Source organism: Microtus ochrogaster, chromosome 1, assembly GCF_000317375.1.
Source record: "Microtus ochrogaster isolate Prairie Vole_2 chromosome 1, MicOch1.0, whole genome shotgun sequence".
Lineage (NCBI taxonomy): Eukaryota > Metazoa > Chordata > Mammalia > Rodentia > Cricetidae > Microtus > Microtus ochrogaster.
In genome coordinates this window covers 47,750,479-47,758,711 of record NC_022009.1, presented here as the reverse complement: position 1 = coordinate 47,758,711, position 8,233 = coordinate 47,750,479, and positions in this window count along the sequence as shown.

The following is an 8,233-nucleotide window of genomic DNA, read 5'->3' as shown; positions in this document are numbered from 1 at the left end:
GCTCGCGCGCTCCAGCCCCGCCCGCCCGCGCCGACAGCGCCCCCTCAGCCCGGGCGGCGAGCCGGACACGCGGACCCGTGTGGGGAGAGGTGTGTATCGGAGAACGGGTGACCAAGAGCCTGCCAGGTCCGCACCTAACCGCCTTCCGTGCCCCAAGACTCCAGAACCTTATCAGGTGGGCCCTGGCCCCAGACAGGCCTACTGCCACCAAATTGGGCTCTTGGAAACCTCTGCAGATAAGGGGCTTCTTTCCAGCTTCACTCTGTTCCGTCCTAGGCGTCTTGGGGTCCGAGCCTCAGAAAACATCCAGGCAGATGACCTTGTGCTCCCCACCCTGCCCATGTTCCAAGGCACCCATGCCTTGGACGGCGCTTAGGAACTCTACCCCCTCCGAAGCCTTGGCCAGGGATTGGATCACGACGATTGGGCAGGGAGTCAGTCATGGGGAGAGGAAGGGTTGCCTAAATAACATAGATCCCCGGGGAGGATCTTTAGAGGTAGAGGGAATAAGAAACAAGAGGCACAGGAACTTGAAACACGACCTGGAAGGACACCAGGTACAGGAAGGAAATGTCTTCAGAAGCCCTGCTAAGCGACTGAGGTCCCCTGCCCCCTCCACACTTCACTAGGGAGAACCTTGGAATCTCTCCATCCCCATTCCTCCAGGTGGAGACCTTCCGGCTCTGGGGTGCCTCGCTAGACTCCCCCCTGTGGCAGCAGGAGATCAATGTCTCAGCTTGACAAGCCAACACACTAGTCTGAACACCTTAAGCAAGCCCGTAAAGACAGCCGCCCGGTGCCTTCTAAACAGGAAAGAAATAAGAGCTTTGGGCCTTTCTACCCCATCAGCCACCCTTAGTCTGGAGCAGATATCAGGGCAAGCCGGAAAGAGAATGGAGGCCCTCTTGTCAGCTCCAATTTGGGGGCCCAAGCTATAACAGGACATCAGGCTTCCCCCCCCCGGGGGGGGCAGGGGACGCAGCTTCTCCCAACTCCCTCACCCCATTCCCTCCAAGCTCCTGAACCATGGGGAGGAGGCCATCCACCATCTCTGTGGATTGATTAAAGTCATTGTAAGGATTTTTTAACATTTAATTTACCAGGTCGAGGCCTGGGCAGAGCTGTCCCCAGGGAAATCTAGGCCAAGGGAACTAAACAGGGGGGAAAAAAAAAAAAAAAGCTCCTGCAATTGAGTGAAGCCTCCACAGGATTAATTGGCAGAGCCCAGCTTCCAATCAGGCCACACACAAGATATTTCAGGAAGGCTGCAGTGGTCCAATTCCTGCAATGAGCTTGTGGGGCTCTGGGCCCCCAACCTCCTGGTGGTGCCTCCTTTGCTGGAAGGCACTGACATAGCGCAGACCAGTACCTCCCCCACCACCCATCAGACCTTTAAGAGAAAAGGCACCTGCTGGCATAGGTCAAGTTAGGCAGGCATCTAGACCAGCTCCCAGAGTGGGTACTAGAAAATACAGTCCAGGCAGGACATGCAGCATGGCCAGTCCAAGCAGCTCATCCCCAAGGGCAGTGGATAGACCTCAGGTGGGAACAGGTGGCTCTTGGTGTGATGGCTTAGGTGCTGTACAGGATGGCACAGCAATGACAGTGTGGCCTCAGCTCTACACCTAGGGCAGTCCGTGCTGAATCTTCAGCACAGAGACAGAAGAAATGGAGACATTGCCTCTTGGAGCCCATAGAAGGGCTTTTGCTTCATTTGATACCATTGCGTGGATGGTTGGGTTTTGTTTTGTTTGTTTTCAAGACAGGTTCACTGTGTAGCCCTGGCTGCCATGAAGCTCACTATGTAAACCAGGCTGGCCTTGAACTCAGCAGAGATCTGCCTGTCTCTGCCTCCCAAGTGCTGAGGTTAAAAGCATGTGCCTCCATGCCCAGACAACTTTTATGGGTTATTTTGATCTGGAAAAGATTGGGTGATCCAAACTGGTAGCAATTAAGGGGGCTGAGGTTCACGACCCTCAGCACCAACGGGTTCTCAGCACGGGGAGAGTCTTTCCCTGTTTCCGGGGTGCTCGATAGCCTCCCTCATTCTGCAGACTTGGTTACTCACTGGGCTCCCTGCTTTCCCATCCTAAGACCAGAGAGAGTTTGCTCTTCCTGGGCAGAGGAAGGGTCGGTACTTCAGGAGGGCAGCTAATGAAGACAACCGTGTTCATAGGGATGTGACCTTAGCTCAGGGTGGACTTCCTCAACCCTAAGGCTGCCACAGCCACAGGGATAGTAGGGATCACCCTCAGGTGGCGCTCTGAAAGCTGGGAGAGTGAATTGGTTCATTTTTTCCTTTACTCTATCCCCACATTGGAATGCCAAAATGTTGTTTGTTGTTTTTTTTTTACTCTTTACTTTCTGGGCTTTGGGGGGCAGTTCCTGCCCCCCAGCTCCCAAATAAAACACATCAAGTCTTATTATTACTTATAAATGCCCAGCCTTAGCTTGACTTGTTGCCAACCAGTTTTTCTTAACTTATCCCATCTCCCTTTTACCTCTGGGCTTTTTCCTTTTCTTACTTCTGCATATCTTTCACTATTACTCTGTGACTGGCTGAGTGGCTGGGTGGCTGGGTGGCTGGGTGGCTGGCCCCTTACATCCTCCTCTCCTTGTTCTCTCATTCGCCCTTTTTCTTCCCAGATTTCTCCTTCTATTTATACTCTCTGCCTGCAATCCCTGTCCGCCTATCCTTTCTCCTGCCTCACTATTGGCCACTCAGCTCTTTATTAGACCATCAGGTGTTTTAGACAGGCAAAGAATCACAGCTTCACAGAGTTAAACAAGTGTTCCAGAGCATAAACAAATGTAAAACACCTTACAATAGCATTCTACAACAGGGGAGTGACATCCTATGGGTATGTGCTGCCACATAACCACCTTCACACCTTTATCCTGACCATAATGCTAGAAAAGGTGTCTCTATGAGCCTATGTCACAAGGGAAGCTGAGACTAAGCGATGAAACCTTTTGCTGGATGGCCGGAGTCTGGACCCTCAGCAATGACTCTCGGTGTCTCATGACCCCCTTTGTCTCCATGGCCTGGTCTCAGGAGAGTAGCAGTAGGGCCTGAGAGTGTTCTGCAAAGTGTACAGAAACAGAGGTAAAGGTGGTCAGCTCTACGGTGGCCAGGGTCTTTGGGAGGACACTGGACTAACGTCGGAGAGACCACAATAGTCAGACCACTGCTGAGGTATGCATTCCTCTGCTGGTCACTGGGCCAGTCCCTCCGTCCCCATTCAATTATTCCACGCTTTTGCCAAGGGCTCAGACCCAGCTCATTGGGACTGAGACAGACCCACGGATTCAGCACCCTGGCCAGCGCCCACCAATGCGACTGGGGAAGGAAAGGGTGAAGGAAGCTTCCTCTGACTTTAGAATTTGCTCACCAGTAACTCACCCCAACTCATCTTAACTCCTGGATATCCCATCTATATGTGGTCCCATACATCCTGGTCTCTGGTGCCCCCTATTTCCTGAGGCTACACAACCACAGACTGGTGCTTCTCACTGCATGCCCTAGCTAGACATCAACCACTGCCTCCAATACCCTCCTGGGAATCCTGCATCCGTTGCACCCCTTCTGTCTGTATTAACACATCTGGAGAGCATGGAGGAATCAGGCAGGTCACATACACCCTTCTCTGCTTGCCACGGTCCCCACCAAGGCCTGGAACTGCTGGGCCTGGCCACCTCTCTCTGACACTGACTCCGGCTCAGATCCAGCCCCATGGACCTCCTCACTGCTCCCAGACAGGAGAGCCCCTGCTCTGCTGTTGCAGCTGGGGAGTTGGGAGCTCTTTCCTCAGACAGCACTGGGCTGTTTGTCTCCAGGTTGTCCTGGAGTGCTGCCACCTTGGCAGTGAAAGCTTCCTTGTCTAAAATTCCCATCCATGACAGCTCCTCCCAGCCTCCCCTATGCTTCTGCTTTCCTCCTTATCATTTACCACAAATTAAAATTTTCTCTTTTTGAATGTCAGTCACCTATCATAAAGTCATCTGAAAATAGCAGGAAGTCTTGTACTGTTTCCCAAGGCCTCGTGTAGAGAAGAAGCCCTTTCACTGCTGACGACATTAAGGGATATCTGGTGCCAACTTTGTGCCAGTATATCCCAGGCATGTTTGCAGCACCACACCTAAGGAAGAAATGCATGTGGTGCCAGTCCCCTGCACTGCTGTAAGGGAGAGCCTAGCCCCATCCCCAGCCATACCTGCTGGGACTGCTGACCCTGGTAAAGATTCTGAGATTTTCCCCTGGAACCCCATCCAATATTGCAACCCCCAGCCAGCCTGCAAGACCCTGCATCTCTCCTGCAGCTTAACTCCCCTTTCATCCCCTTCTTGAGGTGACAACTCTCCAGTCTCCCACACCCAAGCTCAGGCAGATGTTGAGCCTCCCCCCAGCGCTACACCCCTGTGTTTATGGCCAGCAGGCGGCGCCCCTTGGCCACAGTCCTTATGTGAACCAACATGATCACTTGATCCATTTTCTCTCCTATGCAGACATGCACACACCTAACAAGTCTGCGTGACCCCGAGACTGACCTTCTCCCTTCCTCTCTCTGCTCCAAATCTGGGCTCAGTGTTCATCCTCGAATGGGCAATGGAAAGGGACATGTAGCGGCCAGGACCCTCAGCTCTGCAGGCACTTTGACTGACAGTGCAATCTGGAGACCTTTAGGAAACCCCAGCACAGATGTGTCACCCAAACCCCACCACTGTGCCACCTGTTTCCAGAGCCCTCCTGGGTACCACTCCCTCGGGAAGCTCTCTAAGGCTGGGAGTGAAGGCAGCCTTGTAACTGCAGCTGAGTCTGAGTGTGCAGTAGCATTAGTGTTCCAGAGAGAGACTGCAGCCTGAGCTGATGACTGGATGGGTGACGATGTGGTCCTGACAGGTCCAGACAGCACCACGGACCACAGCAAGGACAATTGTATCCACTGGGAGTTGTGATTCCCTGCAGCTCCTCTAGATAGCCCGAGGTAAAGCCATGGAACCGAGTTCCATGAATTTCAGCACAGATGTATTCACAGAGCAAGCAAAAAGCCTCTGGATAATAAACATACAATAGCAGAAGTTGAGAGAGAGAGAGAGAGAGAGAGAGAGAGAGAGAGAGAGAGAGAGAGAGAGAGAGACTGAAAGATAAGACCAAGGATAGGGCTGGGGAGGTGGCTCAGTGGTTCAAAGCACTCAGTGGTTTTAGAGTTGCAGAGAACCTGGGTTGAATTCCTTTACCACATAATAGCTTACAACTGTCTTCTTACCTTTGTGGGTATGTATGTAGTACACATGCAGACATGCAGACAAAACATTCACACACATAAAGTAAATAAATATTTAATTAAAAATATATAGGACACCAAAGATTTCCCAGAAAGTAAATAAAGAATAATTAGAAAAGAAGGGAGAGGAGCCGGAGAGATGGTCAAGGGTACTGGCTGCTCTCCCAGAGGACCTGAATTCACTGAACCTACAGTTCACCCATTGGCTAAACTGGCTAGCCAATGAGCTCCACGGATCTTCCTGCCTGTTTGCCAGCACTGGGATTATACACGCAAGTCATCACATCCGCATTTCTGCAGGTGCTGAGAACCTGAACTCAGGTGTTCATGCTTACACAGCAAACACTTCTCCATCTGAGCCACCTCCCCAGCACCATCAATTTGACTTTTAAAGAGGAAGTGTGCTTCTGAGTCCCTTATAAAGACATCTCAGTGGAATTACAAAGAAAATGAACACAAGACATCACCACATGGGATTTAAGACCAAAGTCGTTCTCAGTAGGAAGTCCTTATGTAATTACATTGTAGAGGTAAAGAGAATAAAGACTTAATAAGCCAGACTTTGCCAACTACATTGCCAGTGTGACCTAGGCCTGGTGTAGCACTGGTGTATGTGTTGAGGCATCTGCCCGAGACACCAAGCATTTGGTGTGGGTGTGTGTGTGAATATCTTTCAGAGCTACGGGAAGACTAGCAACAGCAAGGGTGAAAGTTGTCTGGGAGCTTTCTTAGGAGGGCACCAGCTCTGCCTGCACCAGCTCTGCCTGCATCGGCTTTTGCCTGCATCGGCTTCTGTCCGCATCAGCTCTGCCTGCACCGGCTTGGCCTCTTGGGCATCACTGGGCAGTCACTGCTAGAGGCTGCTTTCCTGTGTGTTACACTTGAGTGCTGCCCTGAAGCGGAACGCGTCAGATGGGTGGGGGTGGGGGAAGCAAATCAAATAATCCCACACTAGCTTCGGTAGGGTATACTAAGGTTTTTCTTTATTAAAAGGGAAACTCACAGATCACAACAAGGAAACAGGAACAGAGTCCAACATCCAGGTGTGGCGCGGGAAGAGGCCAAGCTGGCTCTCTGTGGGCTTTTTGGTACCCGAAAGTCACGCCCAACTGGTCCAGCCTCTCAAAAGCCATTGGCTGAAGGAGGTTCCCCATCACTGCCCCAACATCTAAGGAAACTATGTTTGTGTCGAATGTACTTCTGAATCCAGGTTCCTAAGACTAGGGAGGAGTATGGCTTGTCCGCGAGCCAGCTGGTACATCAGAGCCTCAGGAGAACCCAGCGTAGCAAAGGAGCCCATGAGAGTGTAGCCCCAAGGGAGAGCACACTGGGTACACTTGGCCTGCCCTGCAGGAGAACAAAATACCCTTGAAGAGAACAGCCTAAAGATAGTAGGCATTCGTGTTCTTGGGATGCCAAAGAGGGCTTTCACTCTGGGCAAAATAGAACAGCAGGAACACGGTTTAGCCTCCCAAGAAAAACAACTTAAACACTGGCAGAGTGTGTGGCATTGGCTCAGGAGCACACCAGCAGAGTGATGCTGGAGGATGGGGCTAAGGAGGTAGGTCTGGCACCCACTCCAGCTTCTTGCCTGAAGAGAGCTTATAGGCCTCAACTCCCAGAGGTTACATGGTGTCAGAGCACAGCAACAAAGTCTGGTTCCTGGCAACTGAACCAATTCTGCCACACATACCTCTGAGTACAGGTCTGCAGAGCGCCTGAAAAGACTCCAGGAAAGCTATCCACATGGAGCACACTCACACCCACGTTCACATCAGTGTGCTTTGCAGGAGCCAAACTGTAGAGTGACCCAAAAGCCACCACCAGGAAATGCAGACACGGAGGACGGTACAGGTGCAGCTCACGGATGGTATGAGCAAGCCTTCTGTTCCACCCCCAGATCCAGAAAGAAGGGGGAGGGAGAGAAGAGAATAAAAGAATAGAGGCATGTCCACACGGGGATATCAGTCTCCCTTACAAAGGAGCGTGATTAGCAAGGCGGATGTGGAGCTACATACCTGTGTTCCCAGGACTCAGGAGGCAGAGGCAGGCGGATCTCTGTGAGTTTGAGGCCAGCCTGGTCTACAGAGCAAGTTCCATGACAGTCAGAGTTACACAGAGAAACCCTGTGTCAGCAAACAAAGTAAAGCAAAAAGTGGGGCTTGTGGGATGCCTCAGTGGGTAAAGGTGTTGCCAAGACTAACAACGTGAGTTCAATACCCAGAAACTTCACGGAGGAGAGGAAACAAATCCTGCAGGTTGCGCTCTGACCTCCACATACCCACTCCCACATATATGTGTGTATACATATATATGCATATATATACACACAAACATAGACAACTAAATACAAATGTAATCATTTTAAACATTAATTACAGTCAAGATCACAAGCAAATTCACCCCCTTTGTTCCCTCCAGTCCTCTCCAACTCCTCTGCGATTTTTGTTGGGAAACTTTAAACAGCAAATTCAGTCTGGAGAGATGGAGAGTACTGACTTCTCCAGAGGTCCTGGGTTCAGTTCCCAGGACCCACATGGCCACTAACAACTGTCTGGAACTCGGGTTCCAAGGAGACCAAGGGGCTCTGACCCCCTCTTCTGGCCCCTGTGGGCCCTGGCATGCAGGTGGTGCACAGACGGCACATGCAGGCAAAAGTCATTCACATAAAATCAATGAATTTCAAAAATGTTTAGCTGAAATTTCTAAATTTTTATTAAATAGAGGACCTATCCACATTTCCCTTTTTTGTCTTGCTAGTGTGTATGGGTATTATACATCACATATGTTTCTATACACACTGGCCTGGCCCTCCCTGACTGTACCCCCCCCCCAGGATTAGAGCTATGTACACCATACCTGGCTCAATAGCTTATAAGATGATCACATCTGTGTTCTCTCTCTCTCTCTCTCTCTCTCTCTCTCTCTCTCTCTCTCTCTCTCTCTCA